The sequence below is a fragment of the Dendrobates tinctorius genome, unplaced genomic scaffold, assembly GCF_039654945.1.
Source record: "Dendrobates tinctorius isolate UK_male_01 unplaced genomic scaffold, ASM3965494v1 ptg000132l, whole genome shotgun sequence".
NCBI lineage: Eukaryota > Metazoa > Chordata > Amphibia > Anura > Dendrobatidae > Dendrobates > Dendrobates tinctorius.
In genome coordinates this window covers 3152909-3179579 of record NW_027361800.1, presented here as the reverse complement: position 1 = coordinate 3179579, position 26671 = coordinate 3152909, and the positions used below count along the sequence as shown (strand labels likewise).

Below are 26671 nucleotides of genomic sequence, written 5' to 3'. Positions count from 1 at the left end.
ATCTTTACCCTTGTCTACATGGCTCCTCATCCCTATGCTTATATGCCTGGCCCCCATCACTATCCTTGTATGCACGGCCCCATCACTATCTTGCATACACGGCACCATCTCTGTCCTTGTATGCATGGCCCAATACCTATCCTTGCATGCATGACACCATTGTATACATGGCTCCTCATCCCTATCCTTGTATGCATGGCACCTCATCCCTATCCTTGTATGCATGGCTCCTCATCCATATCCTTGTATGTATGTCCCCATCCCTATCCTTGTATGCATGGCTCCTCATCCCTATCCTTGCATGCATGGCTCCTCATCCCTTTCCTTGCATGCATGGCTCCTCATCCCTATCCTTGTATGCATGGCACCTCATCCCTATCCTTGTATACATGGCTCCCCATCCCTATCCTTGTATGCATGTCCCCATCCCTATCCTTGTATGCATGGCTCCTCATCCCTATCCTTGCATGCATGGCTCCTAATCCCTATCCTTGTATGCATGGTCCCATCCCTATCCTGTTATGTATGGCTCCTCATCTCTCTCCTTGATTGCATGGCTCCTCATCCCTATGCTTATATGCCTGGCCCCCATCACTATCCTTGTATGCATGGCTCCATCACTATCCTTGTATACACGGCGCCATCCATATCCTTGTATTCATGGCTCCTCATCCCTATCCTTGTATGCATGGCTCCTCATCCCTATCCTTGTATACATGGCTCATCATCCCTATCCTTGCATACATGGCTCATCATCCCTATCCTTGCATGCATGGCTTCATCACTATCCTTGTATACATGGCCCCATCCCTACCCTTGTCTGCATGGCTCCTCTTCCCTATGCTTATATGCATGGCCCCCATCCCTATCATTGTATGCATGGCTCCATCACTATCCTTGTATGCATGGCTCCATCACTATCCTTGTATACATGGCCCCATCCCTATCCTTGTATACATGGCCCCATCCCTATCCTTGTATGCATGGCCTCATCCCTATCCTTGTATGCATGGCAACATCCCTATCCTGGTATGATTGGCCCCATCTCTATCCTTGTATGCATGGCTCCTCATCCCTATCCTTGTATGCATGACACCTCATCCCTATCCTTGTATGCATGGCTCCTCATCCATATCCTTGGATGCATGGCCCCATCCCTATCCTTGTATGCAAAGCCCCTCATCCCTATACTTGCATGCATTTCTCCTCATCCCTATCCTTGTATGCATGGTCCCATCCCGTTATGCATGGCTTCTCATCCCTATCCTTGATTGCATGGCCCTCATCTTTACCCTTGTGTGCATGGCTCCTCATCCCTATGCTTATATGCCTCGCCCCATCACTATCCTCGTATGCACTGCTCCATCCCTATCCTTGTATACACGGGTCCATCCCTATCCTTGTATGCATGGCCCCATCCCTATCCTTGCATGCATGGCACTATCCCTATTCTTGTATGCACATCCCCATCCATATCCATGTATGCATGGCTCCTCATCCATATCCTTGTATGCATTGCTCCTCATCCCAATCCTTGCATGCATGGCTCCTCATCCCTATCCTTGTATGCATGGCTCCTCATCCCCATCCTTGTATGCACAGCTTCATCACTATCCTTGTATACACGGCCCCATCCCTCCACTTGTCTGCATGGCTCCTCATCCCTGTGCTTATATGCATGGCCCCCATGCCTATCATTTTATGCATGTCTCCATCCCTATCGTTGTATGCACAGCCCCATCCCTATCCTTGTGCACATGGCTCCTCATCCCTATCCTTGTATGCATGGCTCCTCATCCCTATCCTTGTATGCATGGCTCCTCATCCCTATCCTTGTATGCATGGCTCCATCATTATCCTTGTATACACGGCCCCATTCCTATCCTTGTATGCATGGCTCCATCACTATCCTGGTATGATTGGCCTCAATCCCTATCCTTGTATGCATGGCTCCTCATCCCTAACCTTGTATGCATGGCCCCATCCCTATCCTTGTATGCATGGCTCCTCATCCCTATCCATATATGCATGGCCCCATCCATATCCTTGAATGCATGGCTTCATCCCTATCCTTATATGCATGGCCTGATCCCTATCCTTGTATGCATGGCCCCATCCCTATCCTTGTATGCATGGCCCAATCCTTATCCTTGTATGTATGGCCCCCATCAAAAAACATAAAAGATAAACCAATATGCTTAATTTCTTGCGCTCCCTTGCAGTGTCTTGTTCTGGTGCCAGCAGCTGCTTTATGCTTGAAAGCAGCACATGGCAGGGGTGTTATGCGCTGCTCACAAGCAGAGCACAGCTGTAAGAATACTCACCGCTCCTCACGCTGGAACTATATGCGTGGAGGGCAGAGTATTCATTGCTATAAAGTAGCGCGCACAGTGTCAGCTTACGGGCGCCCATGGGATTGAAGAGAGGTGACTATTCATTTCTCTTAAGTAGCAGGCACAGGTGGCTGCAGGAGCCGGCTGCTGTGGCTAACACTCTGTGAGCTGTTACAGAGAAATGAATATTCACTGCCAGTGCAGTGAATATTCATTTCTCTTTAGTAGCGGCAGAAGCTTTAGCCGCAGCAGCCGGATCCTGCCTCCTGTGACCTGCTGCTCCACCTCTGCAGCTCCCCCTCCATCTTCTGGATCCTCACTCGAGTATAAGCCGAGGGGGTCGTTTTCAGCACAAAAAAAATGTGCTGAAAATCTCAGCTTATACTCAAGTATATATGGTAATTTGTGGGAGAATAAATGCTTTTTGCCAATCCTCCAATGAAATTTGACTACCCAATTCCTTCTCCTAAGCCCCAGTAAAGGGTAGGGGGTCAGTGCAGGTGTCGGTTTGTGCTGCTTTGTATATACAAGATCGAAGCTTAGTACAAGGACCTATTTGAGTGATTAAGGTTTCAAACGGAGTCAGTTCATCCTTAATAATAGTCAGAGATATGTGAGAATTTATAAATGACCTGAGCTGGAAATAAGCCAGCTAATGCAGCCATTTTCGAATGTTCACTCCGCAAGGGTTACACAGATTTACCATATATAAACTGAATATCAGTAAATGGACATATAAAAAGAAATTACCACCTACAGCTACTGTTACACAGATTAAACCTTTAACGAACTATTGCATTACTATTTAATCTTTACTGTGGCATGAAAACTCAGAGACAAGTGATATTTCTCCCTTTCATGCATGACATAAATGTAACAATTTAGGTCTATAAAGTACATAGTTAATATTTGTAGACACCAAATTTCCCCAGCAGCAAAATATTTTCATAATATGTCATTTGATCAGGCATAGAAGATAGGAGACACAAAAGCGCAATAGGGTCTTATCTCACATTACATAGGGTACACCCACCAAGAGAACTACTGACCTGGTGAGGACGATAAAAAGACATATAATAATGGCGGCTGCTGCAGATCCACAGGTCAGTGCAGGACCTGGTAGAAGTATACACTTAGTAGAAGGAGAGGATCATCACCGTGCTGCCGCAAGAAGAATTCCAGGACTAGTACAGTTCAACGTGGTATATTCAACGCGTTTCAGGGTTCAGGCGACCCCTTCGTCAGGACATACCACTTACAATATACAGGAATCAGAGAAGTACAGAGAAATACAGGGTTTAAATACATGCTCACTAGGAGAGAAATGCTGGGATCAAACTCTCTCTCCTAGGAGAAGTCGGCCCCTTTTCTTCTTTTTTTATTTCATTTTTTGAATTTTTTTCTTTTCTATTTGATATTCTGTATGTCCTGAAGAAGGGGTCGCCTGAACCCTGAAACACGTTGAATAAACCACGTTGAACTATTCCTGGAATTCATCTTGGGGCAGCGCAGTGATGATCCTCTGCTCCTACTAAGTGTACATTTGATCAAGCATATAACGTTATCGTTGTGTTCCTCAGTATAAAATAGAAGGTAAAAGGAGGTAAAGCTTGGACCTGTAGCAAAAACTGTATTAAGTGTGTTCCCCCCAGGATGCGCACAGAGCCCTACTATACCCGCTGGAGTGCCTTGTGGTCACAGCAGGATGCTTGTGAGTCACAGGGCAAGATAAAAGTAAGCGTGGACCTGGTCAAGCTATCTGGCCAGGGAAATGGACTACAGGAAGCACGTGGGGCCAGTCTGTTTCCTCCAGGCCAGGTCAAACAGGTGGCCTAAGCCACAGATTTCAGTTTATCAGTTTAAAATCCCTGCAGTAAAGGGTTTGGGTGTGCCAGTATCAGAGTGGAGTTTGCAGCAAGCAAAGCAGACAGCTCTGCAAAAGTTCTGCTCTGTGTGAGAGTAACACAGAGCCCAGCAGAGCAAACTCCTTGCACCTGCAGCATACACTGCGGTGCAGTCGCCCATGGTGGGGGGCAGACCGGCATATTTAGGGACTGTAATCTGGAGGATATGGTTCCCAGCTGCGATCCAGAGGATGTCGTTTACTATGTAGAGCTGTGAGTTGAACATTAATGCTGTGTTTTTGTGATTTAGACATTTAATGCTGTGAAGTAAACATATTAAAGAAACTTTTTGTTTTGGAACTTTGCTGGATCACTGCCTCATCACTACATAAGTGTTCTACTGCTGCACTACAGGTGTTGGAAAGAATGTTGGCAGTGTGAACTGGGGCATACCCCAAAGTGTGATGCATATCCGTGAGCAAACCGTCATTGCTACAGCTCAAGCCTGCTGGAAAATGGAGGTGCTTTTGGAACACATGGTCCTCCGGCAGCAGCAGGAACAAGATGCACCACAGTTCCAGTGGCAGCAGCAAGAGATGCTGCAGCACCAAGAGGCGTGACAGTTGCAGTGGCAGCAGCAGCAAGAGGCGCTGCAGTTCCAGCGGCAGCAGCAAGAGCTGCTGCAGCAGTAGGAAGATCAGCAGAGTAAAGAGGAGGCCCCTAAGGTGAGGGGCCACCAGCGGCAGTGTCAAGGACCTCTAAGGTAAGGGGCGAGCAGAGGGTGTACCAGTGGTCGTTTGTAGAGTTGAGCGACTTTTGCTTTTTTAGGGTCGCGTTTCGTTTTGTGAAACCCGACTTTTCCAAAAGTCGGGTCGAGCAAGATCGTCCGATTATAGGGAAAAGTCCTGGTCGTCCCGAAACACGAAACCCAATGTAAGTCAATGGGGAATAAAAGTCGGCAGTGAGAGGAGGACAGGAAACACACCTACAGTGCCCATTTGAATGCCAAAAGCATCAATTCTTCTTACTTAAGCTTGTCAACCTTAATTAACTTCATAATACAAGTTACGCACTGAAAAATGGGGGTTATTTGGCTAAATTTGTGGGGGGGAGGGCTGGCTGCAGGTTTTCATGTGCCCTGGGCGAAAGAGCGCCCCTTTAACACATACCACAACTCATCATGCTCCGATATGGCAGAGAAATAGCGGTATAGTACAATGAAAAATACCTCACTTTTTACATCTCATGACGAGGCCCATCTATTTCTCCATACAAAATCATTGGTCCCATATAATGTTTGAAACAGTATATGATGAGCTCCACATAATGCTACAGTATATGTTGGTCCCCATGGATGAAGCTCCACTGTCTTATGGGCCCAAATAATGCTCCAAACATAATGGGCCCCATTTCTACTGCTCTAGTGTATAATGGGCCCTGTAAATGCTGCTCCAGTGTCTGATGTCCACCTTTGGAATGTTCCAGTGTATGGTGGGCCCCATCTATCATTCTCCAGAGTATAGTGCTCCCCAAAAATTGCTGTCCCAACATAGAAAACAATCAAATAAGTCTCCTCGCTAGGGAATCCCTGTACTTGTCTGGACAGGTGCTGTAGCTTGCTTAACAGCTCGCCAGCCGTTCTCACGCCCAGTATGGATTGCACGTGATTGCACAAAGGTTAGAAAGGGTACCGTATCCCCGGATAACATGTATGGATAGCGTACACATTCAAAATATATGTCTATACAGCATGAGGCAGGCTCAGACGGTGTTAGGCCCAGTATGGATTGCACGTCATTGCACAAAGGTTAGAAGGGGTACCGTATCCCCGGATAACATGTATGGATAGCGTACACATTCAAAATATATGTCTATACAGCATAAGGCAGGCTCAGACGGTGTTAGGCCCAGTATGGATTGCACGTCATTGCACAAAGGTTAGAATGGGTACCGTATCCCCGGATAACATGTATGGATAGCGTACACATTCAAAATATATGTCTATACAGCATGAGGCAGGCTCAGACGGTGTTAGGCCCAGGATGGATTGCACGTCATTGCACAAAGGTTAGAAGGGGTACCGTATCCCCGGATAACATGTATGGATAGCGTACACATTCAAAATATATGTCTATACAGCACGAGGCAGGCTCAGACGGTGTTAGGCCCAGGATGGATTGCACGTCATTGCACAAAGGTTAGAAGGGGTACCGTATCCCCGGATAACATGTATGGATAGCGTACACATTCAAAATATATGTCTATACAGCATGAGGCAGGCTCAGACGCTGTTAGGCCCAGGATGGATTGCACGTCATTGCACAAAGGTTAGAAGGGGTACCGTATCCCCGGATAACATGTATGGATAGCGTACACATTCAAAATATATGTCTATACAGCATGAGGCAGGCTCAGACGGTGTTAGGCCCAGTATGGATTGCACGTCATTGCACAAAGGTTAGAAAGGGTACCGTATCCCCAGATAACATGTATGGAGAGCGTACACATTCAAAATATATGTCTATACAGCATGAGGCAGGCTCAGACGGTGTTAGGCCCAGTATGGATTGCACGTCATTGCACAAAGGTTAGAAGGGGTACCGTATCCCCGGATAACATGTATGGATAGCGTACACATTCAAAATATATGTCTATACAGCATGAGGCAGGCTCAGACGGTGTTAGGCCCAGGATGGATTGCACGTCATTGCACAAAGGTTAGAAGGGGTACCGTATCCCCGGATAACATGTATGGATAGCGTACACATTCAAAATATATGTCTATACAGCATGAGGCAGGCTCAGACGGTGTTAGGCCCAGTATGGATTGCACGTCATTGCACAAAGGTTAGAAGAGGTACCGTATCCCCGGATAACATGTATGGATAGCGTACACATTCAAAATATATGTCTATACAGCATGAGGCAGGCTCAGACGGTGTTAGGCCCAGGATGGATTGCACGTCATTGCACAAAGGTTAGAAGGGGTACCGTATCCCCGGATAACATGTATGGATAGCGTACACATTCAAAATATATGTCTATACAGCATGAGGCAGGCTCAGACGGTGTTAGGCCCAGTATGGATTGCACGTCATTGCACAAAGGTTAGAAAGGGTACCGTATCCCCAGATAACATGTATGGAGAGCGTATACATTCAAAATATATGTCTATACAGCATGAGGCAGGCTCAGACGGTGTTAGGCCCAGTATGGATTGCACGTCATTGCACAAAGGTTAGAAAGGGTACCGTATCCCCAGATAACATGTATGGAGAGCGTACACATTCAAAATATATGTCTATACAGCATGAGGCAGGCTCAGACGGTGTTAGGCCCAGTATGGATTGCACGTCATTGCACAAAGGTTAGAAGGGGTACCGTATCCCCGGATAACATGTATGGATAGTGTACACATTCAAAATATATGTCTATACAGCATGAGGCAGGCTCAGGCGGTGTTAGGCCCAGGATGGATTGCACGTCATTGCACAAAGGTTAGAAGGGGTACCGTATCCCCGGATAACATGTATGGATAGCGTACACATTCAAAATATATGTCTATACAGCATGAGGCAGGCTCAGACGGTGTTAGGCCCAGGATGGATTGCACGTCATTGCACAAAGGTTAGAAGGGGTACCGTATCCCCGGATAACATGTATGGATAGCGTACACATTCAAAATATATGTCTATACAGCATGAGGCAGGCTCAGACGGTGTTAGGCCCAGGATGGATTGCACGTCATTGCACAAAGGTTAGAAGGGGTACCGTATCCCCGGATAACATGTATGGATAGCGTACACATTCAAAATATATGTCTATACAGCATGAGGCAGGCTCAGACGGTGTTAGGCCCAGTATGGATTGCACGTCATTGCACAAAGGTTAGAAAGGGTACCGTATCCCCAGATAACATGTATGGAGAGCGTACACATTCAAAATATATGTCTATACAGCATGAGGCAGGCTCAGACGGTGTTAGGCCCAGTATGGATTGCACGTCATTGCACAAAGGTTAGAAAGGGTACCGTATCCCCAGATAACATGTATGGAGAGCGTACACATTCAAAATATATGTCTATACAGCATGAGGCAGGCTCAGACGGTGTTAGGCCCAGTATGGATTGCACGTCATTGCACAAAGGTTAGAAGGGTTACCGTATCCCCGGATAACATGTATGGATAGCGTACACATTCAAAATATATGTCTATACAGCATGAGGCAGGCTCAGACGGTGTTAGGCCCAGGATGGATTGCACGTCATTGCACAAAGGTTAGAAAGGGTACCGTATCCCCGGATAACATGTATGGATAGCGTACACATTCAAAATATATGTCTATACAGCATGAGGCAGGCTCAGACGGTGTTAGGCCCAGGATGGATTGCACGTCATTGCACAAAGGTTAGAAGGGGTACCGTATCCCCGGATAACATGTATGGATAGCGTACACATTCAAAATATATGTCTATACAGCATGAGGCAGGCTCAGACGGTGTTAGGCCCAGTATGGATTGCACGTCATTGCACAAAGGTTAGAAAGGGTACCGTATCCCCAGATAACATGTATGGAGAGCGTACACATTCAAAATATATGTCTATACAGCATGAGGCAGGCTCAGACGGTGTTAGGCCCAGTATGGATTGCACGTCATTGCACAAAGGTTAGAAAGGGTACCGTATCCACGGATAACATGTATGGATAGCGTACACTTTCAAAATATATGTCTCAGGAGGCAGGCTCAGACGGTGTCAGGCACAGTATGGATTTGACGGCCCAGATTACACAGTGGAGGAGCAGGGAGAGGTAAAGATTGCAAATGCTGGGGCCCTGGCCAAGCAAGGGGGGCCCACTCGTGGGCGTCGGTACTGGCACTGGGCCCCTCATAGTACAGCGGTGTGTCTGACGGCGGGTGTGCACCACCACCGTCAGAGACACTTGATTGCACTATGAGGGACCCTGTGCCAGTGCCCGCGCCCAAGAGTCGGCCTACCCACCTGTCCAGGGCAACGGCACTCGCACGGTGTCTTGCGCTAGGTGGTGACCCCGGCCATGGGGGGGAGGCAGCACAGTTAGGGAGTTTTAGAAAGTGGCATATGTTGATGTTGGACATTCAACTGATGCAAAAGGCGAAATAGGTGAAGTACCAGGAAGAGGTGGACCAAAGCAAGCCATTTTTCTGTCACCCTATGTGTCATCAGGGGAAGGTGGGACAAAATCCTTGGAAACCCATGCGTGGTTCATTTTAATGAAGGTTAGATCATCCACATTTTGGGTTGACAGACGGGTCCTTTTTTCTGTAAGGATTGATCCAGCTGCACTGAAGACTCTTTCCGATAGCACACTTGCAGCTGGGCAAGCGAGCTCCTGTAAGGCATATTGGGCCAATTCAGGCCAGGTGTCCAGTTTAGCGGCCCAATAGTCAAAGGGGAATGACCTGTGTGGGAGAACATCGATATGGGAGGAAAAGTAGTTTGTAACCATAGTTGACAACTGCTGTCTCCTGTCACTTTCCATCGATGCAGTATTACCAGTTGTGTGAGCGGTATTTGAAAAATCAGTCCACAACATTGTCATGAAACCCCTGTCTCCAACGCCACTTCTGCTGTGTGCACCATGAACACCTCTGCCAAGCTGCCCCCGGCCCGTACGGCTCGTGTGAGAACCATCACCGCTGCTGTGTGCTGGGAATGCCTCAAGCAACCGATTTACCAGAGTTGCGTGTTTATTAGCCAATATTAGGTCAAGGTTCTCCTGTGGCATGATGTTTTGTAATTTGCCTTTATACCGTGGATCCAGGATGCTGGCCAACCAGTAGTCGTCATCGTTCATCATTTTGGCAATGCGGGGGTCCCTTTTTAGGATCCGCAAGGCATAATCTGACATGTGGGCCAATGTTCCCGGTGTCAATGATGCACTGCGAGTGCTGGGTGGAGGAGCACTTTCTGGCAAATCCACATCCCTCCAGTCACGCACAAACCCTGTACCAGACCTTGCCACGCCAACATTTTCACTTGCCCCACGAGATGCATCCTCCTCCCCTAAGTAATCATCCCCATCATCCTCCTCCTCCTCCTCCTCCTCTTCTTCCTCCACCTCGTCCAGGAGAGGTCCCTGAGCAGACAATGGCTGAATGTCATCAAGGATTCCCTCCTCCTCTTCCTCCTCATCAACATTGGCTGCAGACGCCTGCTCCTTAAGGTGCGTCAAAGTTTGCATGAGCAGACGCATAAGTGGGATGCTCATGCTTAGGATGGCGTCGTCTGCGCTTACCAGCCGTGTGCATTCCTCAAAACACTGAAGGACTTTACAAAGGTCTTTCAGCTTCGACCACTGCACGCCTGTCAACTCCATGTCTGCTCTCAAAGTGCCTGGCCGTGTATCCTCCCACAAATGCATTATGGCCTGCCTCTGCTCGCACAGCCGCTCCACCATGTGCAGGGTGGAGTTCCACCTTGTTGCAATGTCGATAATGAGGTGGTGGTTGGGAAGGTGGAGCAATCGCTGCAGCTTCTGCATACGAACGGAGTGTACAGGCGACCGGCGGATGTGCGCGCACAGTCTTCGCACCTTCTGGAGCAGGGCTGTTAACTCCGGATAATTTTTGAGGAAGCACTGCACCACCAGGTTCAAGGTGTGAGCCAAGCAAGGTATGTGGCTGAGTTTTGAAAGGGCTATGGCTGCCACAAAATTACGGCCGTTATCACTAACTACCTTGCCTGCCTCAAGATGTACACTGCCCAGCCATGACTCAGTTTGTCGCTTCAAGTACTCGGCCAGCACCTCGGCGGTGTGTCTGTCGCCCAAACACATCATCTGCAACACAGCCTGCTGACGCTTTCCACTAGCTGCTCGATAGGGAGACACATCGTGTGCAACAGTGGCAGCTGCAGATGGAGTGCTCGTACGACTGCGCTCTGTGGACGAGCTTTCGCTTCTGGAGGAGGAGGAGGAGGAGGAGGAGGAGGGTCGAACGCCTACAGCCAACTGTTTCCTATACCGTGGGCTAGGCAGCACTGTCCCACCACCGCTGTCCCCTGTGGACCCTGCATCCACCACATTAACCCAGTGCGCAGTGATGGACACGTAACGGCCCTGGCCATGCCGACTGGACCATGCATCAGTTGTGAGGTGCACCTTTCCGCTCACTGACTGCTTGAGTGCATGGACAATGCGGTCTTTCACATGATGGTGGAGGGCTGGGATGGCTTTGCGAGAGAAGAAGTGGCGACTGGGTAGGTCATAGCGTGGTACTGCATAGGCCATGAGTTCGCGGAAAGCTGTGCTTTCCACCAACCGAAAGGGCATCATCTCAAACGAGATTAGTTTGGCAATGTGGGCGTTCAAACCCAGTGTACGCGGATGAGAGACTGAGTACTTTCTTGACCTACTCATAGTGTCTGGGAGGGTGAGCTGGACTTGAGAGCTGCATATGGTGGAAGTAGCGGTGGACAGGGCGGACTGAGAGAGGGTTGATGATGGTGATGGAGTTGGTGTTCTTTCTGATGGCCTAGAATCAGTCTTTCGTTGATATAACAGTGGGATTCCCTGACTGCTGTGGCCTTGCAACGACACCTCAACATTTGCTGCTGTGCTAACCGGTGGGCTTACAGTGGGGGAAACAATGTAGCATTGCTGACTACCTTCGTTGTGATCAGTTGCACATGTGGCACTTGAGGTTTGGTGTTGTGTCCACGCTTGCAAGTGCATGCTGGTTAAATGTCTAAGCATGCAACTGGTATTCAAATTTTTCAGATTTTTCCCTCGGCTAAAGGTCTTTGCGCACTTCTTACAGATAACCTTGGCCTGATCATGAGGATTTTGTTCAAAAAAGTGCCACACTGCACTCTTCCTACTTTGGCAGACATTTTGCGGCCTAGCACGCTGTGATCTTTTGACCCTCTGGACAAGCTGTCCAGCAACTCTTTTGATGTTTGGAACCTGTCTTTGGAGTGCTCCGGGCCTGCTAGATAACAGCTGTTGCAATGTCGATGTCTGCTGTGGATGCTCCTCATCTGAGCTATTGGAAGCAGCACCCTCTTCCCCCAATGGATGCCAATCTGGGTCATCCATCACCTCCTCTTCTATGTCATGTGCACCTTTCTCTGTGTCACCGTGTATGGTGGTATAGTGTGCGGGAAGGGGCACCTGAGTCTCATCAGGGTCAAAATCTGGACCTGTACACTGCGAGGACAATGTAGTGCTCTGAGTGAATGTACCAGCAGAATCATCCATCAGCGGCTGTGCATCAGTGCACTCCATGTCAGATTCATCTTGGCCTGGGTAATTCACCATTTGACTTGATAATCCAGGCATGGTATGTGAAAACAGCTCCATGGAGTAATCAGTAGTATGGCCTGCGTCATCCTTCAATCTTGGTTGGGGTGAAGGACACAAGGAAAGGTGTGGTTCATGAACATGAGCCTCCAATGACGACTCAGTGCTTTTACTTTTTACAACTGAAGAAGAGGAGGCGATAGAGCTGGAGGCTGAGTCAGCAATGTAGGACAAAACTTTTTCCTGATGCTCTGCCTTTAAAAGCGGTTTGCCAACTCCTAGAAAACTAAGCGTTCGAGGCCTTATGTAGCCAGACAATGACGCAGGGTCAGCACCTCCTGCATTCGGTCCTATTTTGCTCTTGCCACTACCATCAGATCCACCACCAACACCATCATTACCAGCTGCCAACCCCCGCCCAATTCCACGGCCTCTTCCACCAGCCTTCCTCATTTTTGGTAGAAATGTAGACAAAATCCAACAAACTATATAGTAATGTAAAACAAGGTACAAGGTGTCTATAGGACAGGGGAGTTTTAGAATTTCTGCACACACTTGTGGACAGTGGACACTTGTGGATTGTGTGCGGCCCACTGATATCTGAGCGCTATGTGACACGCTCGATGGCACAGCTGCCTGTGACCAAAGTGACGAGAGGATAATGGAGATTTTGAATCTCTGCGTACACTTTTGGACACTGGACACTTGTGGATTGTGTGCGGCCCACTGATATCTGAGCGCTATGTGACACGCTCGATGGCACAGCTGCCTGTGTCCAAAGTGACGAGAGGATAATGGAGATTTTGAATCTCTGCGTACACTTTTGGACACTGGACACTTGTGGATTGTGTGCGGCCCACTGATATCTGAGCGCTATGTGACACGCTCGATGGCACAGCTGCCTGTGACCAAAGTGACGAGAGGATAATGGAGATTTTGAATCTCTGCGTACACTTTTGGACACTGGACACTTGTGGATTGTGTGCGGCCCACTGATATCTGAGCGCTATGTGACACGCTCGATGGCACAGCTGCCTGTGACCAAAGTGACGAGAGGATAATGGAGATTTTGAATCTCTGCCTACACTTGTGGACAGTGGACACTTGTGGATTGTGTGCGGCCCACTGATATCTGAGCGCTATGTGACACGCTCGATGGCACAGCTGCCTGTGACCAAAGTGACGAGAGGATAATGGAGATTTTGAATCTCTGCGTACACTTTTGGACACTGGACACTTGTGGATTGTGTGCGGCCCACTGATATCTGAGCGCTATGTGACACGCTCAATGGCACAGCTGCCTGTGACCAAAGTGACGAGAGGATAATGGAGATTTTGAATCTCTGCCTACACTTGTGGACAGTGGACACTTGTGGATTGTGTGCGGCCCACTGATATCTGAGCGCTATGTGACACGCTCGATGGCACAGCTGCCTGTGACCAAAGTGACGAGAGGATAATGGAGATTTTGAATCTCTGCGTACACTTTTGGACACTGGACACTTGTGGATTGTGTGCGGCCCACTGATATCTGAGCGCTATGTGACACGCTCGATGGCACAGCTGCCTCTTGACCAAAGTGACGAGAGGATAAGGGAGATTGGATTGCTTTTAAAAAAGCAGTTTGCGGAGCAGTGGGTAAACAGCAATGCCAGCGTGTCAGGAAGCCTTAAAAGGCAGCCCAACAACCAACACCACTGATACACCACAATATAGCCTCCCCTTGCACTGCACACACAGTGACTTGTGTGTTGTGCAGGCCAAATCGCTAGCAGCAGAAGCAGTTTTTTTGTCTTCTTCCCTGCCTAACGCTCTCCCTACAGAATCAGCTGCAACCTCTCCCTATACTAAGATCGGCAGAAGATGGCGGTCGGCGTGCACGCCCTTTTATACCCCCTGTGACGCCCACCAAAGCAAGCCAATCACTTGCATGCCCTTCTGAAAGATGGTGGTGACCCGTGCCTATGTCATCACGTTGCCCACAGTGTCCGTGGATCCTGATTGGCTGAAAAAGAGCGCAAAACAAACTTTTGAAACGCGACTTTGGCGTGTAAGTCACCGACCTCGTGGCCGACCTCATCCTAGGGTCGGGTTTCGTTTCATGAAACCCGACTTTGCCAAAAGTCGGCGACTTTTGAATTTTTTCGACCCGTTTCGCTCAACTCTAGTCCTTTGCAGTGTCTCATCCTGCCAGGTCTCAGGCGAATGACTTATTGCAGTTGTTGGTGGAGGAATGGCTCCAGCCTGAGTCTTTAACTCTGGCCCAGACGGTAGAGAAGGTGGTGGTCGACTGGCTGGTGAGGACTCTGCTGGCCCACCATGCAGTGTCGGGTGGGGCAAGGGGACCTGGGCACTCTGGACCAGCTGATAAAATGGATTGAGCAGTATACAGCCACTCAGGACTCGCCAGCCGAGGAGCATGAGAAAGGTCCACAAACCATTGTTGGGGCTAACCAGGACTGAGCACGTGATGAGGGGGTAACTCGAAGTGAGGGTGACAGAGGTCCCGTTTCCCCTAGAGCAGTTCCAAGGTGTAATCATGTCTCAGCAATTAAGTGTTGGTGGTGCCGAGGGCCCGGAAATGTGGTTGTCAACTGTCCCCTGATATCTGAGCCCATGGACTGCAGGTATACTCGCCTGGTGTCTATGACGCGCCCCAGAGGCCATGTAATATTCGGCACCGGGCCTGTTAACTTCAATGGGAAATGCCACAGTGGCACTGACTCGGTCTGTGGCTTCAGACGGTCATGTAAAAGGGGTAGAATTGAATGGGGATAAAGTTTATGTAGTGATTCATGACACTAGTTGGAGTGTTCGACTGTAGTATAGCCGGCACTGCAGATGATCCCTGGGGGAGTAGATGGTGTTGGCAGTGAAAAAGTTAAACCCTCTCCAACCAGGGCAGACCCCCAGAGATTGTGATGGAAGTAGAAGGCACAGAGTAATCAGGCAGGAGACAAGGAAAGTCACTTTATCATTGACTGTAGTTCAGGTGCAGTTCAAAGGAGATATTACAACTCTCACCAGGTTACAGTCTGCTATGCAGAATGGGAGTTATCCTTTCTCTCTGCAGCTGTGATTCAGTGTATGCTTCCTGCTATTCTAATCCCTTCTGGGACCAAGGTTTCCCAAAGTCTAAAACTTCCAGTATAGCCTCTACTCACTGTGTATTTCTCCTTTGGCAACTTGCAGCTTGGATCCTTTTGTGAAGCAGCTCAAGTTCCCACTTGCACCATCCTTCACTGATCCTAGGTTGTTGCAGTATTTCAGAGGAAAAACACTTTACTGCTGGTTGTAAAATCCCACACAGTCTCTCAGCTTACCACCCTGCTCTGAAAGCATGGATGGCCTAGGGGCTGGCACCCTGATGCTTCTTAGCTCTCACTCCTGGGTTGAGCACATGTCTCATCATGGCTTCCAAGAGTTCTTCTCCCTTCTTCTTCACTGAAACAACAACTCGGCCCATCCCCCTCCCAGTTAGGGTATGTCTGCAAAGCTCTAAGTTTCAGACAAGTGCGGGAGTGAGGCAAACTGTGTGTGTTGTGGTCTCCAGCAGAGAAAGCATAACTCCCATTGCTCACAAAACACATACAAAGCAGTACATATTTAACCCTTTTGTGGCGATAAAGACGCAGGGTGCCATATCTATGTATGCCCAGCCAGTCTGTACTGCCACTACTGCTGACAGAAAACCCCAGCGGTGCCAGGTACGCATGAACGGGCATCACACGGAGGCTCTCCTGGACTCGGGGGGCATAGTGACTTTGGTTCATGAGTCCCTTGTTGCCGGGGAAAACCCCAGAGGACAGAAAGTGGAGGTGATGGATGTCTATGGGGAAATCCGGGAGTACCCGACCGCGGAGGTAAATTTTTCTACACCGTGTGGGAACATTAAACATGTGGTGGGAGTGGTGAAGTCCCTCCCATGTGGGACTGTGTTGGGTAGAGACTTCCCCCTGTTCTGGTCCCTGTGAGAGACTAGGGTCAACCCTCCCAAGATGAATATTGTTCCAGGCGCAGAACCCAAAGATCCCGAGTCAGGGATACCTGCCATAGGGGTCGCCAACCTAGGGAGAGAGTGTAACCCCAATAAGTTCTCCCTAGAGGTTTTGGAAGGGGAGGTCGAGGAGACCCACTGAACCCCGAGCTGGAAATGTCCCCTGATAAGTACGGGGCAGTTCAGTTTCAGGGTCCCACACAGAGACGCGTATATAAAAAGAGAGCCCAGAGGAACCGGGAATGTGCGGTGGCAGAGGCGGCTAAAGTCGTACCCACAAGGAACCATCTGGCACTGGCCAATGATGTGGCCGGGAATCAGAGAAAAATAGATAGAGCTCTCGCTAATCAGCAGCAATGGGAGGCTCGGGTTTGGGAGCGACATGGTACGGATGGGTGCCCGGAGTTGCTGGGGCGGACCTTGGTGATTCAGCGTGACATAGATACCAAGGCATGGGTAATGTTACGGAGGAAATAGTACCAAACGCCTGTAGGCAGGTACTTATGTTACGGGATGAGCTGAGGGGTTATTGTTATGAGCTCATTTTCTGCTCCACCAGTTGAGAGTTCTCCTTCGGTTCTCCCTCTGATGGTGACAGGAGGTAGTGAGGTTGGTTTAATTGGTAGTGATCTGCCACCTGGTGAGGAGGATAACGATTGGATCTCTGGAGTATCAGACTGGATATAAGACAGCCGACGCCCTATCCTGGTGCTGGTGATTCAGTCTGCTTCTCAGGTCTTGGACTCAGCTCTGTACCAGTCTTCTCAAGTTAAGTTTGTTTTTGCTAATGTTCACACTTGCTCTTGTTGGTCAATTCAGTTTTTTGTGTGGTCAGCCAGCCCGGCTGGGCTGTGCTGAATTTCCACTCTTATTTATCTGTATTTGCCAATTTGCTTTTTTTTTTGTCCCTTATTAGATTGGCCTCTTTTTGCTCTGTCTCAGAATATTTCCGAGTGCTGATATAGTGGGAGAAGTCTAGTGACTTCAGGGTTAATTTTGCTATCAGATGTGTTGGACATTATTTTTAGTAGGGTTTTTGGCAGATTGCAGACAGAGACTTTCCTTTCCTGTCATTTCTAGTTAGTTTGGCCCTATCGTTTGCTCAGCCTATTTTCCTGCCTTTGTATGTGTTTTCATCTTGTTTCACCGTCAATACATGTGGGGGGCTGTCTTTCCTTTGGGGTCTGCTCTGGGGCAGTTAGTTTTCCTCTTTTCCTGCTTTAGGCTTATTTAGCTCTCCGGTTGTGATGAGGCGTCTAGGACCAACGTACGAACGCTCCACGACTGCTGCTAGCTGCTTGGTTAGAATCAGGGATCTGCAGTCTGCATAGTTACCAACCTCTCTGGTTTTTGAGACTTAGCTTGTGGTGTTTTTTTTTTCTTTCCTTGGCGACCCATTCATAACAGGTTAGTAAATCCCAAGTAAGTAGGGTCGGGACCATGCAACATGGGCTCAAATCGATTATCAGCGACGAAAGGGGGCGTGTCTTCTGCAATGGAGAAGGGGGAGGTGGTTGGATTGGTAATAAGGTATGCAGGAGAAATGCATAGGGGAGGGAGGCTTGTGTCAACCGATGGTTCCAGTCCCTACTTTGGTTTCTCAGTTCAGTGATGGGCGAGTGTGTCACAGGGACATACAGATGCCCTGTCACGCATCAATGTGGGGTGCAAAGTGTTCAACCCCAAAGGTTTGAACAGAGGGTGGAATATTTGAGGCAGTGACCAGTGTCACATGTATGGGTCGCTGTGTGTTCACCCCAGGATGCAGACGTAGCCTTATTAGACCCGCTGGAGTGCCATGTGGTCACAGCAGGTTGCCTGTGAGTCACAGGGCAAGATAAAAGTAAGCGTGAACCTGGTCAAGCTATCTGGCCTGGGATTTTTCAGGAAAATCTGGTATGGGCTTTTATTTTTGAAACGGACTGCAGGAAGGAAGTGGGGCGGGTCTGTTTCCTCCAAGCCAGGTCTTACAGGTGACCTAAGGCCACAGATTCCAGTTTAAAATCCCTGCAGTAAAGAGTTTGGGTGTGTCAGTATCGGAGTGGAGTTTGCAGTAAGCAAAGCAGACGGCTCTGCAAAAGCTCAGCTCTGTGTAAGAGTAACACAGAGCCCAGCAGAGTGAACTCCTGGCACCCGAGCCTACACAGTGGTGCAGTCACCCACGGCAACCGGTCAGAGGTGGACTGGTGTATTTAGGGACTGTATCCTGGAGGATATGTTTCCCGGCTGCGATCCAGAGGTTATTGTTTGGACATCAACTTACAGCTGTGTTTTTGTGATTTAGACATTTAATGCTGTGAAGTAAATGCAATAAAGAGACTTTTTGTTTGTAACTGTGCTGAGTCACTGCCTAATCACCGCATAAGTGTGCTACTGCTGCACTACATAAGGATGAGGTCTAGTAAAAGTGGCTGCAAAGTCATTTGGAGGGGTAGTCAAAATCCTCACAAGCAAGCTATGTTTTTCTCTGAAACTGGAATACCACTTAGGCTGGAGTCACACTATCGTAGAATATGGGCGAGTGTTATGCGAGAAAACATTGGACCAGTATTAATCTATGAGGCAGCTATCATCATCATTTATTTTCTCTGCCGTATTCAGCATGCTGAAATTGTATGCATATATCGTCCAAGACTCGCCAATGCAAGCCTATGTGTACGAGAAAAACTCGGACGCCAAATGGACCATCCGTCTAGCTTGCGACAATTATGCACATACTTTCTTTTCAGCCCATGGTGCAATCAAATAAAATGGGGAAACTCAGGGAGAAATGTAAAGCCATACTCATGTAATATGGATGTCATACGGATACATGGGAGGGAGAAAATTGGATTATCGCATTGCAAACGCATTACACACGGATTACCATACGGAGAACACTCGTACAATTCTCGGTAGGGAGACTCGGACCGATTTTCCACACGTTTAGTGTGACTCCGGCCTTAGAGGCATCATGCAATTGGCATGCAATGAACCCAAAATTCACATGCCAAGTTAGACAAAGCTTGGACACAAACAATACATCGGCGACTAGTCCGGCACATGGCCCCATTACATGACCAGTAGCGTACCACTGAGAGTGGCAGATCACATGGATGCTAAGGTCACACTTTCAATGGTATCTGCATGCAGATATACAGTTGTGCTCAAAAGTTTTCATACCTCGGCAGAATTTTTGCTTTCTTCACCTTTTTCAGAGAATATGAACGATAACACCAAAACTTTTTCTCCACTCATGGATAGTGGTTGGGTGAAGCCATTTATTGTCAAACTACTGTGTTTTCTCTTTTTACATCATAATGACATAATTAGGACTGAATAGTAAAAGACAAAATACAGATAAACCCTAATACAGGGGTCCCCAACCACCGGTCCGCGGCCCAGGACCGGGCCGTTGCAGTGCTCTTGCCGGTCCGCGTACACAAGGGCAAGAGCACTACAACGGCCCGGTCCTGTGCCGCGCACACAAGGGAAGCCGGCGGCTGTAGCTTCCATGGATACTCACCCTGCATCCCTGTCCCTGTCGGTGCGGCGGCTTCATCCAGCGCTGAGCAGTCACGTGGTACCGCTCATTTAAGGTCATGAATATGGACGCCACTCCTCTCCCATAGGTGTGGCGTCCATATTCATGACCTTAAATGAGCGGTACCACGTGACCGCTCTGCACAGGAAGAAGCTGATGTGCCGGGAGATGCAGGGAGGAAAGTTCAGCGATGTGAGTGTAAGTATGATGGGGGAGGACGGGGGAGCCCAGACATGCATACACGGGTGTGAGCGGAGCCATGTATACAAGGTAGGGAGGGTGGGAGCGGAGCCATGTATACAAGGGAGGGAGGGTGGAAGCGGAGCCATATATACAAGGGTGGGAGGGTGCTTGCGGAGCCATATATACAAGCATGGGATGGTGGGAGTGGAGCCATGTATACAGGATGGGAGACTGGGAGCGGAGCCATGTATACAGGATGGGAGACTGGGAGCGGAGCCATGTATACAGGATGGGAGACTGGGAGTGGAGCCATGTATACAGGATGGGAGAGTGGGAGTGGAGCCATGTATACAGGATGGGAGAGTGGGAGCGGAGCCATGTATACAGGATGGGAGAGTGGGAGCAGAGCCACGTATACAAGGGTGGGAGCGGAGCCATGTATACAAGGGTGGGAGCAGAGTCATGCATGCAAGGGTGTGAGCGAAGCTATGTATACAAGGGTGGGAGCGGTGCCATGCATACACCATGATTAAAAAATAATCAGCATGTACAATACTCCAGTACAATTTTTTCTAAGTGCTCAATGCTACATTTTCTTGTAGGTTCCAATCATCATTAGCAGTGACGGTCATCAGTAGAAGTAGCCCAGTGCTCCCACTGAAACAGAGAAACAAGCCAGGTGCTCCCACTCATTCAAAACCTATGGTGAGTTGAGTCACATTATAAATGTTATAATTAAATGATAAGTATGCACTACTAAACTACAACCCGTCCATAGCCCCACCCCCTTATTATCAAAGCCCCGCCCCTGCCACACCTCCATCCCCGCCCTGCCAGGCCATGGAAGAATGGTCTTGCTTGAAGCCGGTCCCTGGTGCAAAAAAGGTTGGGGACCACTGCCCTAATACTAAAGACCTCTCAGTATGAGGAAAACGCCTATGAATCATGGGCTGTCCTGTAATCAAAAGGGCATTAGATAGAGAAGGTAATAGTCAATCAATGCATAAGAAGTGCATATCAAGTATTACTTGCCGCAGCCAGAGAAGTATACCTTTGAGGGGAGGTACATAGGGCCATAAGAAGATGCGCCTAAGAACCACGAGATTGCATACAGGTAAATAACATTCCACTGACGAAGCCGAGCCAGACACGGCGATACACGTGGGGTCTGGCTCCCAGACCTGTCGGATGGCCCGTGCACTTACCTGCCTGCAATCTTGTGGTTCTTACTAGTTAGTTTTGTGGAATGTAATATTCACAAAATACTAAAACAAATAAGTAGTCAATGGCAAAATAATAATGGAAACATTGAACCCAGCTTACCTACATTACAACATTCCTGTGTCGGTCAGAAAGCGATAGCACAGCCTTTTCAAAATGTGCAATGTTTAATCACAGCCTTTCTACTGGCCCCTCCCGGAGTGGGGAGGTGGTAGATGTGCCCGTCACATTTGACCTTTGACTCCTCAGTATCGATAGCTCGTAGACTTGGAAAGCAGCCAATGAGATATATTCCTTAGACTTCCTCAATCACCTGTGTCCTCTCTGTCCAGAAACCATATCGCATCATCACTGTTGGTTTGCACTGCTAAGCTCTGAAATTCAGCTCTCTATTCACCATCCCACATTCCATTACTCTAAAAATATCATAAGAAATTGTAATAGTCCTGTACCTTGGATTGCAACATTTATTTTCTTGTACCTATCCCACAGTGCAACTTCCACGCCCAAAAGTTAGGACTCCTGAAAAATGCAACCTTTCCTAGCAGCCTACATCAGAACTTAAATACCATTTTAACTAAATGTTTCTTTTTCTAAGGCCTGTTTCACACCACATTTTTGTGACATATCCTTTAATCTGCAGTTGAGTTGTCCATTTATACTGCAAAAACATATTTAAAGGGAAATACATACATTGATGGATGAAAAATGAATCATAAATTGTATACAGAAAATTAAATAAATTCTGTAAAAAGCAAATCAAGACAGCAAAGATTGAGACAGAGAGAGTAAAAATAATCCCCAAATATTCTTTAACTACATAAATAGTAAGAAGCTAAAAAATGATAGTGTGGGTCCCCTTAAAAATAGTCTGGGTGAAATGGTGGATGAGGATGAGGAAAAAGTCAATATGCTAAATGACTTTTTTTCAACAGTATTTACACAAGAAAATCCCATGATGGATAACATGATCAGGGATAAAAATTCTCCGTTAAATGTCACCTGCTTAACCCAGCAGGAAGTACGGCGGCATCTAGAAATCACTAAAATTGACAAATCCCTGGGCCCGGATGGGATACACCCCTGAGTACTGCAGGAATTAAGCACAGTCATAGACCATTATTTTTAATCTTTAAAGATTCCATAATAACAGGGTCTGTACCACAGGACTGGCGTATAGCAAATGTGGTGCCAATATTCAAAAAGGGGACAAAGGCTGAACTTGGAAATTATAGGCCAGTAAGTTTAACCTCAACTGTGGGTAAAATCCTGGAGGGTTATCTATGAGATACTACACTGGAGTATCTGGAGACGAATAACCTCATGACCCAATATCAACATGGGTTTACAAGGGACCGTTCCTGTCAGACTAATCGGATAAGCTTTTATGAGGAGGTAAGTTCAGGACTGGACCAAGGGAATGCAGTGGACATGGTGTACATGGACTTTTCAAAAGCTTTTGATACGGTGCCACACAAAAGGTTGATACATAAAATGAGAACAATGGGGATAGGGGAAAATATGTGTAAGTGGTTAAGAGCTGGCTCAGGGATAGGAAACAAAGGGTGGTTATTAATGGAGCACACTCAGACTGGGTCACGGTTAGCAGTGGGGTACCACAGGGGTCAGTATTGGGCCCGCTTCTTTTTAACATATTTATTAATGACCTTGTAGGGGGCATAGAGAGTAGAATTTCAATATTTGCAGATGACACTAAATTCTGCAGGGTAATCAATACAGAGGAGGACAATTTTATACTACAGGAGGATTTATGTAAACTAGAAGCTTGGGCTGATAAATGGCAAATGAGCTTTAATGGGGATAAATGTAAGGTCATGCACTTGGGTAGAACGAACAAGATGTATAATTATGTACTTAATTGTAAAACACTGGGCAAAACTGTCACTGAAAAAGACCTGGGTGTATGGGTGGACGACAAACTCACATTTAGTGGCCAGTGTCAGGCAGCTGCTGCAAAGGCAAATAAAATAATGGGATGCATTAAAAGAGGCATAGATGCTCATGAGGAGAACATAACTTTACCTCTATATGTCACTAGTGCGACCACACTTAGAATACTGTGTACAGTTCTGGTCTCCGGTGTATAAGAAAGACATAGCTGAACTGGAGCGGGTGCAGAGAAGAGCGACCAAGGTTATTAGGGAACTGGGGGGTCTGCAATGCCAAGACAGGTTATTACACCTGGGGTTATTTAGTTTTGAAAATCGAAGGCTTAGGGGTGATCTTATTACAATGTATAAATATATGTGGGGACAATACAAAGACCTTTCTAATGATCTTTTTACTCTTAGACCTGTGACGGGGACAAGGGGGCATCCTCTACGTCTGGAGGAAAGAAGGTTTAAGCATACTCACAGACGCGGATTCTTTACTGTAAGAGCAGTGAGACTATGGAACTCTCTGCCATATGATGTTGTAATGAGTGATTCCCTAATAAAATTTAAGAAGGGCCTGGATGCCTTTCTTGAAAAGTATAATATTACAGGGTATATACACTAGTTATTGCGTTGATCCAAAGAGCTAGTCTGATTGCCGTATGTGGCGTCAGGAAGGAATTTTTTTTCCCAATGTGAAGCTTACTGTTTGCCACATGGGTTTTTTTTTGCCTTCCTCTGGATCAACATGTTAGGGCAAGTTAAGATAGGATATGGGTTGAACTAGATGGACTTGAAGTTTTCTTTCACCCTTAATAACTATGTTACTATGTTAGTCTATGGAGGAAGAATGCAAACACAATATCACCATAGCATAAAGATCCATTTAAAAAAAAAAAAAATGAATGTAACGTATATGGTAAAAAGACACATATGCTTGCATTAAAATGCATCCATTTACATAGGTTGTTAACATGTTGCTCATGCTAGTGTGAGCTGCTTGTGTAATGCAAATGTGCCACCATAGTCTACAGAGTCTCCAGACTTGTCTCCTGTCAAGCATATCTGGGACATTATTGGTCAACATTTACAAAGGGAGCTGCCAGCAGCGGATCTTGATGATTTTCATTCCCAAGTGCATTTAGCATTGCAGAACATTCATTAGACAACTATTAATAACTTAATGGAAAGCATGCAAAAACGTGTAAGAGTGGGTATTTTTTGATAATTTGCATATCATTAACATGTCTATCTAGTGATTTCCTGAATCAAAAAATTTTCCTTCTTGATGTTGCGATTTCAATATTAAGAAGTGTACAGTTGTGTGAAAAAGTGTTTGTCCCTTCCTGATTTCCTATTCTTTTACATGTTTGCAACACTTACTGTACATGTTTCAGATCACAAAACAAATCTAAATATTACACAAAGATAACACAATTAAGCACAAAAAGCTGTTTTTAATCCCTTAGTGACAGAGCCAATTTTTACAATTCTGACCACTGTCAATTTATGAAGTTATAGCTCTGGAACGCTTCCATGGATCCCAGTGATTCTGAGAAAGTTTTTTCGTGACATATTGTACTTCATGATAGTGGTAAAATTTTTTCAATATAACTTGCATTTATTTATGAAAAAAAAACAGAAATTTGACAACAATTTAGAAAATTTAGCAATTTAAGGTCAGGACTTTGACTAGGCCACTACAAAGTTTTAATTTTGTTTTTCCTATGCCATTCAGAGGTGAACTTGCTGTTGTGTATTGGCTCATTGTTCTGCTGCATAACCCAAGTGTGCTTCACCTTAAGGTCACGAACAGATGGCTGGACATTTTCCTTCAGGATTTTTTGGAAGACCGCAGAATTCATGGTTCCATTTATCACAGCAATTCTTCCAGTTCCTGAATCAGCTAAACAGCCCCAGAGCATCACACTATCACCACCACATTTTACTGTTGGTATGATGCTCCTTTTCTCAAATACAGTGTTACTTCTACCCCAGATGTTATGGGACATACACCCTCCACCCTTCAACTTTTCTCTCATCAGCCCACAGAGTATTCTTCCAAAAGCCTTGGGTATCATCAAGATGTTTTCTGGCAAAACTGAGATGAGTCTTTATATTCTTATTGCTCAGTAGTGGTTTTCATCTTGGAACTCTGCCTTGCAGGCCATTTTTGCCCATTCTCTTTCTTATGGTGGAGTAATGAACACTGACGTTAACTGAGGTAATTCAGGCCTGCAGTTCTTTAGATGTTGTTGTCGGGTCTTTTGTGACCTCTTGAATGAGTCGTCGCTGCGCTCTTGGGGTAATTTTGGTTGGCCGGCCACTCTTGGGAGGGGTCACCACTAGTGTTGAGCATTCCGATACCGCAAGTATCGGGTATCGGCCGATACTTGCTGTATCGGAATTCCGATACCGACTTCCGATATTTTTTCAATATCGGAATTCGGCATCGGAATCGGAAGTTCAGTTGATTGACGGCCTGACGTCATCATGATGCGCGGTGTGTGCGCATCATGATGCGCCGTCATTTCGGGCCTTCCGGGGGTCTCTGCCGGCCTGCCGGGGGGCTGTGCCGGCCTGCCGGGGGGCTGTGTGGACTGCCCGGGGTCTCTGCCGGCCTGCCGGGGGGCTGTGCCGGCCTGCCGGGGGGCTGTGCACCCTGTGGGGGTCTGTACCGGCCTGCCGGGGGGCTGTGCCGGCCTGCCGGGGGGCTGTGCTGATGTCCGGAGGTCTGTGCAAGCATCGTCCGATGGGACTACAAGTCCCATCGGGCGATGCCTGCTACCATGACAGTGATTGACACATTAGCCAATGATGGGACAGTAGTAGTCCCATCATCCGGCTAATGTGTTAAATGTTAAAAAAAAAAAAAAAAAAAAAAAAAAAAAAAAAAAATACTACATACATACTACATGCTACATACATACTACATATATACTACATACATACTACATACATACTACATACATACTACATGCATGCTACATATATACTACATACATACTACATACATACTGCATGCTACATACATACTACATACATACTACATACATACTACATGCATGCTACATATATACTACATGCTACATACATACCACATACATACTACATGCATGCTACATATATACTACATGCATGCTACATACATACTACATATATACTACATGCATGCTACATACATACTACATGCTACATACATACTACATATATACTACATACATACTACATACATACTACATACATACTACATGCATGCTACATATATACTACATACATACTACATACATACTGCATGCTACATACATACTACATACATACTACATACATACTACATGCATGCTACATATATACTACATGCTACATACATACCACATACATACTACATGCATGC

The 26671-nt window shown here is 47.0% G+C and overlaps 1 protein-coding gene across 2 annotated transcripts in view; it reads right to left on the bottom strand.

The window, feature by feature from the left end:
- The window catches only part of MISP (mitotic spindle positioning), a 274203-nt gene extending 252644 nt beyond the window's left edge, over nucleotides 1–21559 (bottom strand). Inside the window, exon 1 of one of the 2 annotated variants that reach the window (XM_073543388.1) lies at nucleotides 21485–21559. The gene's annotated coding sequence lies outside the window, so the exon portion shown is untranslated. The remainder of the gene's footprint in view (nucleotides 1–21484) is intronic. The other variant, XM_073543385.1, reaches the window with a different exon arrangement.
- Nucleotides 21560–26671: the final 5112 nt, after the last annotated feature.